Here is a 7,265-nt window from a genome sequence, read left to right as displayed (position 1 = left end):
ATATATATATATATATATATATATGAAAAGGAATATTTATGGAATTTATATCTATATGATATAATTTTTTAAAATATTTGTACATCTAATAACAAAATTTTATATTTATATTTATAATGCTTTTTTACATCATAATGTTTAATAAAAAAATATATTTCTTATTTTTAGAACATTAAGAATTGTAATAATTTTTATGTGATATCAAACATTTGAGTGCTATGACTATAATAATAAAAATTTAAGTGTTACATACAAAAATACTTTAGAATTGTGTGATATATATGCTCCTAAATTTAAAAAAAAATCATATCATAAATTTGGCAAACATAATATTAATTATTAAGTAAATTTACTAATTATTATTTTTTTTTATAATTTAATCAAGATATTATAAAATAAATTTTTTTTAATCTATGGGATTAGAAAAATAGTTATATCAAAGTATTTAGAGTAAAAAATAGTTACAATAAATTTCAAATTTATCAAATTTACCATAACTATATATAATATAAAAAAAAATATTTATTTATGCATTACATTTAATTTAAGGTAATTTTTATAGTTATTATAATATGTTTTTTTTCTTAGAATAGCTCTTATGATATATCCACTTTATATTGCATTCAATAATTACAAAATTAACCTGTTTCGTTTGCATTAGGCCCCCTTCCTTTGAAACTTGTAGAGGACAGAGTCAACGGAGCCAATTTGAATTGGAATCTTCGAGTAATTAATATTGGCTTTCGGTGGTTGCAAATATTGCATTCAATTCTCATGTATGTACGTAATAATATCAAAAGTTTTATATTTACGTACATAACACTATAGTCCATTTCTTTTAACTTTATCTTAGAGGTGCCGTGTACTTAGATCGGTTGGTCGAGCATCTACTTGTAAGTCTTCCTTTGGTTTGGGATTTGATTCCCCCCGGTGGAGGGTGTGGTACTCGAATTCTTTGATCTGGGGCTCGATTCCCCCTGGTGGAGGGTGTGGTACTCGAATTGTTAAACGTATCGGGGATGACCGGGTACGAATTTAGTGGGATCTACAGTCGTATCATGCAATTCCCTCTTAACACTTCAATATTGCCCATTCTGCTTTGGAAGTTTCCTTTCTCCCCAACAAGGGGTTTCTGGCAACCATTTCTCACAGATGACCGCTCTACACTTGGGAACTCGAACCCACGTGGTACAATTGAAAACGACATCAAGAGTCTGATCGATCAAAGGCATAACAAAACAACCAACAACAACGTCATAGACGTCCGATCATTGATAAGGGTTTAACACTCTCTTCCGGGGCGAGCAACTCTAACTCCCCTCTGAAGCAAGCACCTCTAAGACACCCTCATCTCTGACAACCGACTCTTTTACCAAAACCAAACAACTTCCTGTCGACAAAGAAAACTCTAGAACGACAAACCCAACAAATGACTACAAAGATACAAAAATCAAGCGCGAAAAATGTCCAACAGGGGGTATCATTAACAAATTATGTGTTCAATAACTCTAAATTTCCCTATTCTTATTGCAATTGCCGCTTATCAAACAACAAGAAAATGGACGAACTTAATATGTATACTGAAAAAATGATCTGCACGGATCTCTTGACATTCCAACTTTAAGAATAAATGAGACTAAAATGCTATTTGCTATTCCTTTTAAAACGAGGCTAAACATATAATTTTTATATGTTTGCCCCTCATATCTTCTATGAATACGAGGATTTTACTTTGCAGGGGGATCTTTCTTTTGGGAGCACACCACATTTTGAAACACCAAGCCTTATTGAATGACAAGGGTAACAATAATTTGTTCATACGATGTAGGGGGTAAAAAAGTAAAAAGTTTAGATGTTAGAGATATAAATGCTTAGCAATTGGGTGGGTATGTATGCAAATGCCCATTGCATTTCATAACTTTTTGGTTGAATTTGCATGTATAGACTATATTATCATATTGCTACTTGCACATTAAAAAACAATATGCGAGTGAAGTACTTCCATGAGTTATGATTTCATCAAATTGGAACATAATAATAAAAGTTTGATAGTTTTTTTTTCTTTTCAAATGATAATTGCTTTAAAATTGGTGACAAGTAAGATTTCATAAATAGAAAAAGAGGGCAGTCAATCATCTATTATTACTAAAATAAATATTTTATATTGCATGTAATAAAATAAACACACATAATTAGAGAATATGCCATTTATTTTATATGTAAAAAAATATTCGATGGAATTTATTTAGCATCTCACAAAACATTATTTCATACAATCTGATCTCCACCGTTGATCATAGCAAAGTTGTATTTCGGTGGGCCTAATTTAAAAAAAAACATATTGATGAAAGCTCTGATCAACGGTGGAGATCGGACCGCGCATACATTCCTGCATACGCCATCTGTATGGAATAATTTTTCGCATCTGACAGTACCAATAACAAATATTCGGTATGTGGACTGCATTGTCAATATCAATGATAAAAATAATAATAAAGATAGAAAATTTTGCGCATTAATAAATAAGTAATAATGCTATTTTTGACGTGATATTAAATATTAGAGCTTCATGAAGGTAAATATGAAAGTTAAGATTTCAGAGAGGTAAGTAGACTTGAGTTGTGAGGCATGTGTGTTAAGTTTAGCATGAAAACAATTGAATTGATCTTAGCAATATAGATTAAAAAAATAAAATAAAATAAAATTTATGCCACCCCAAACTTTGATGCATAATCAAGATTAACACTACCAATATTTTAAAATTAGTTTTTTATATTATTTTAATAATATATAAATACCCTAATTATGCTAATTAATTCAAATATATAATTTTACTTTTTATATATTAATAATAAAATTATTTTTTTTATGTGCTTTGTGAGTTATTTTTATTGAAAAAATACTTCATTTAATTAAACATATTTTATCTGCTTACATTGCTTGAAAAAGTCGCATTTTTTTCTCTTTTCTGTCTTTGCTCATTCAAGTTGGTGTCAGAGACATTCCGAGCTTCACGGCATTGTGGATTCAACCGTTTCAGGGTCCATACATGAAGGAATGCAACCTGCAATGGCTCATAACAGATTCAAAGAGCTAAGTATACTCACAACTCTAAAATTCTTGATGTCTCAAATCAAGAATGGTGACTAGCACAAGTTCAACCCAAGATAATTATCCTGTTTGGAGAATCAAATCTCAAAACTGCTAACAGCAAATGGGTTTGCTTCTTTTTTAGAGACCAAGGTGTCTCATCCACCAAGATTTGTTCCAGCTGCTAGTGGAATAGTTTCTGAAAATCAAGGCTGCCTTCCTTGGCAAATGGTGGATCGAAATCTAGCTGCGGCAATGCTCCCTACTATCTCTCCCTCAATGCTTCCCTATATTCTCCATCTAAACGCTACGGTTGGATTTGGCAAACTTTGGAGGAAAAAAAAGATTTCAATTATCTAATAGATCTCGAGTCTTTAAATTAAAGAAGGAACTCCATAATGTCATTATGGGATCAAGCACAAGGACGGAATATCTAACCACAGTTAATAATCTAGTAGATAAAATTGTTGCAGCAGGTTCCAGGGTGGATACAGAAGATATGATACTTTATGACTTGAATGGGCTATCTCCAAGTTACCAAGGATTCAAGATGGCTATTCAAACAAATTAACAATCATTCTCTCTAGAAGATTTCTATGCATTGTTGCACTGCGAAGAATGTAACATTGCCAACGGAACTGCAAGAATCACACAACAAGTTGCTCTGCTCTGTTTTAAACATAAAGGAGGATATAACAATGCAAGAACTTTCATAAAGCATATAGAAAACATCAAGAATATTCCAAATACTAATTCTGCAAAACCAAGAACCACTGTCATTTGTCAGATATGCAACAAAAATGGGCACTCGGCTAGTCAATGTTGGCATAGAGCCAACTTACAATATAACCCTCCCTCAAACTCTCCAATAGTTACTCTCACAGCTCAAGCTCCTTCACAGACACAGGATTGGATATTGGATACAGGCGCTACAGTGCATCTCACCACCAAAATTGAGTGTCTGCATTCATCTCAGTCAAATAAAGGAACACAATAAGTTATTGTTGGCAATGGACAAATTTCAGAAATATCGCATGTGGGTAATGGCATTCTTCCTACGCCCGAGCATAAGCTAAAACTTTCCCCTCTATTTTTAGTTCTTAAACTATCACACAATTTACTTTATGTACATAAACTAACTAAGGACGGCAACCACGCCATTATTTTTTATGCTAGCAAGTTTCAAATTAAGGATTCCAAAACCAAGAAACCAATCCTAACTGGACCAGCTGATCATGGTTATATCCTATCGCAGCTCTCCAGACCACTACTACCTCCACAACATGGCATCAAAGACTTGGGCATCCCAATAACAAGAATCTCTCTATGATATCTCGTTTTTTCCCCCATCTCATGTATTTTTAAATGTTCTGATTGTTATCAAAATAAAATTCACAAATTACCATTTCAAAATAGTACGACTACATATTATAAACTTCTTATTTCACATCATTTAAAATTTATTGAATATGTTTTCCCTTACACCACCAGTTCTGCCTCCACCTCTTCTTTAACCTTGCTCTCCTCTCCTACTCCCTATCAAACATCTCTTCTCATTCCCACTTCTACCATTTTGTCTTCTCCCCCTCTGCCAACTATTGCTTCTCTGTCTAAGGCATCCCACCACACATTCCCACAACCCCTTCTTCACCTAAATCTCACGCTACCAATCTCACATCTACTGAATCCTCTCAACAACCTGAGAATAAGTCTTCCTCCCCTGTCATTCTCCCATCCTCTTCACCTCAAACTAGTTCTCCACCCAATGTCAAACAACACTCCATGGTATCACGTGCAAAAACGGGAAATTTAAAACCCATACTCTTCTTTAATTTACAACATTACCTTCATTCCAATGAAGAACCGACTACTTGCAGTCAAGCTGTAGGATCTCTTCATTGGCGCAAAGCTATGTTAGATGAGTTCCTTGCACTGTAGCAACAAGGCACATGGGAGTTAGTACCGCCACCATTAAATCAGCATATATTGGGATGTAAATGGACATTCAAAAAAAAATATCACACAGATTGCACTCTAGCTCGCCATAAAGCCAGGTTTGTAGCACAAGGATGCTCTCAACAGCAATATATTGATTACCCTAAGACCTTTAGTCCGAGGGAAAAGTTTCCTGCCATTCGACTTCTCATTGCGTTTGTTGTTCATCACCAATAGCCTATTCAACAATTAGATGTCTCTAACGCTTTCTTATACAGAAAGGTTGATGATATCATCAACATGAAGGAACCTCCAAGTTTTGTTGACACCCATTATCCACATTTTGTTTACAAATTAAACAAAGTCACATATGGTCTCAAGCATGCACCACGTCAATGGTACTCCACTTTCTGTATTTTTTTATTTAATCACAATTTTATCTTAAGTACTGTTGACCCATCTCTTCTACTTTATAAAAAGGATCATACATGCATCTATTCACTGATATATGTTGACGATGTACTAATAACTAGCAATTGCAACAACACAATAACTACACTAATTAAAAATTTGCATGATCAATCTAATCTAAAGCAACTAGGGTTCATATCTCACTTTCTCGATCTACAGTTTAGACCCATTCACAAATGGTATTTCGTTTCACAACCACAATACATACAGGAACTCTTACACAAAACAAACATGCAAAATGCAAAAACTGTGCTCACCCTCTCTCAACCACTTCATATTAAACCAATGATTCTGCCACTTTAATGCAAGTCCAATCTTTATAGAAAGATCATTGGTACACTCCAATATTAAACATCACTAGACCTAATATCACATTCACCATCAACTATCCTAGCCAACACATGCATAATTCCACCACAACACATTTTCAACAAATCAAAAGACTTCTTAGATATCTATAAGGAACCATTAACTATGGTCTCCCTATTATTTCAGTTGACGTTGCTTTAAGTGCTTACGCCGATGCAAATTGGGCCACTGATCAACAAGACAGAGAATTAACAACAGGATTCTATATTTATTGGACCCAATTTACTATCCTAGTCTGCAAAAAAAAAAAAACCAAAATACAGTTGATAGATCATAAAACAAAATACAGTTGATAGATCATCAACGGAAGCAAAATATAGGGCACTTGCGACTACCACTACTAAGATACTTTGGCTGCATCAATTACTCGAGAAACTCACCGATCAACAGCTGCCACCAACACCCTTCTACAGTGATAGTACATACAATCCAGTTTTTCAGGCCCGAACTAAGCATATCGAAGTGGATTACCACTTCATTGGGATCATCTCAAGAATAAGCATATTACTCTTCATCATATCATGACTAAGGATCAATATCTCGACATATTTGCAAAACCATTACTTGTCTCAAATTATACGCATCTTACAAGCAAGTTGACGATCTCCACAGGCGATCCTCATCTTGAAGGGGGCTAATAGAAGAATCCTCTTCACGCATCTTCGGCTAGCTTCATGCTTTCATCCATTCTCTCTGGTTTGTTGAACCTCGCTTTCTCCAAAGCCTCTATTGGTGATCTCATCTAAGCCTCACTCAGTTGGGGATTAGGTTTCAGCTGTTCAAGAAACTTCCTATTAGCTTGCAATATAATGCAATGAGATTTTTGCCCTCTCGTAATATTAGAAGTACACCACTCCTCTGCTTATATAAGCAGCTCTATATTATGTTTATGATAATTAAGATGAATAAAATATTTTAGTTAGCACTTATCTTTTTCCGACTTCTTCTCTCCACATTCGTTCTCTTTTCTATCTTTTGTTCATTCAAGTATATTATGAGCCCTCTATATTATCCTTAATTTAAATTTTTAATTAATAATAGGATGAGTGACCTCTTAGCATATAAGATTACAATATGCCTAGATTATGTGCATTAGTACTAGTATAGTCACAACCACAGGAATACATGCATATAGTAATCTTCTGTAAAATCTCTTTGACCAATCCCCCATATGTATCTTGATTTTAGTATTGATGGTCCTCAAAATGTTTGAATTTTATGATGCAACGCCTGCTGAATGTTCCTAAGAGGCATCAATGCATCCTTCATCTCCCTAATGAACATTTTAGACCCATGCATGGGTCCTTCAAAGAGACCCACATATCATATCTGAAAGGCATATAGCATAAATTTTGCCACCCAAGACGCCCACAGGCTGCTTCGTGAAGACTCTTTGCAGA

This window comes from Phalaenopsis equestris, unplaced genomic scaffold (assembly GCF_001263595.1).
Source record: "Phalaenopsis equestris unplaced genomic scaffold, ASM126359v1 Scaffold000094, whole genome shotgun sequence".
In the NCBI taxonomy this organism is placed as follows: domain Eukaryota; kingdom Viridiplantae; phylum Streptophyta; class Magnoliopsida; order Asparagales; family Orchidaceae; genus Phalaenopsis; species Phalaenopsis equestris.
The sequence above is the reverse complement of the archived record's forward strand: the minus strand, read 5'-3'. Positions refer to the sequence as shown.